This window comes from Octodon degus, unplaced genomic scaffold (genome assembly GCF_000260255.1).
Source record: "Octodon degus isolate 3935 unplaced genomic scaffold, OctDeg1.0 scaffold00181, whole genome shotgun sequence".
Lineage (NCBI taxonomy): Eukaryota > Metazoa > Chordata > Mammalia > Rodentia > Octodontidae > Octodon > Octodon degus.
This window is the reverse complement of record NW_004524757.1, coordinates 4,377,133-4,378,161: the sequence shown is the minus strand read 5'-3', so window position 1 is coordinate 4,378,161 and position 1,029 is coordinate 4,377,133.

Here is a 1,029-nt window from a genome sequence, read left to right as displayed (position 1 = left end):
GATGAAATGAATGGGTTGTGTGCTAGCCATCTTTTCCTGAATCCATTGGATCAAACTTATGAACAGATTGCAGCTGCTAAACCACAACAAGAAGTCTATCTGAGGCCCTTTAGATTAGATCTCTGTAGAAGGCCTCTGACTGTGCTTTCCCTTAAACTGATATCGCTCAGTATGAAGCAGGTGGATTGAAAGTGCACCACTTCTATCCTAACTCCAGGTGATGGTACCTCCTCAGAGGGGGAAACATTATAGACTGCAAAGTTTGTGATAAGCACAGTAGGGAGCTAGATATAGCTGGGGCCTGGAAGAGATGATGAGAATGCATGAGGAATGTACCAAGTGGTGCATCTGAAGTCCAAAGTCACAGTGGGAAGTTTCTCTTACTTCCCTAAGAGATGAACAGGCTTGGGATTCTTTCCATCAGCATTTGAGATTTCCCATTACCTCCTTAGGGATGTACCGTCCTCTCTAACCTGCTAATACTAAAACAACTGGGACTAAGATTGATGCTACTACTAAGTCTGCTTAGACTAATGAAGAGTAGGATAAATATCACTGATCAAGTGTCATGATGTCACTCATGGACCTTTTCTACCATTTGATCAATATTACCTAAGTGACTATCCTTTCAATCTGATTGGTTTACAATAATGTTTATACATGTCATTCTTACCTCTTGTTTCTGCTCCATGAAAACTCCTCTGAGAGGTGGGCTCCTGTGCAAGACACTTGGAGCCCCTCCTGTCTCTTGGAAGCTATTCCTAATCCCTAGTCCCCAATTTATGTTGACCAGTCTTTTTACACAGTAAATTCATCCACTATTAAGAAAAAGGGTTGGGGTTTTGTGGGTCCATGAGTTGATGGGATTCATTACTGCAGGTTTCATTATAATTGAAGAATGCTCACAAATTCATCTGCTCATATAAATTTAATTGAATAACATGAGGAAGAAAAAGAAATGAAAATCAAACAAGTGGGGGCTGAGGAGATGGCTCAGTAGAATAAGCACATTTGGCAAGCGCAGGGGCC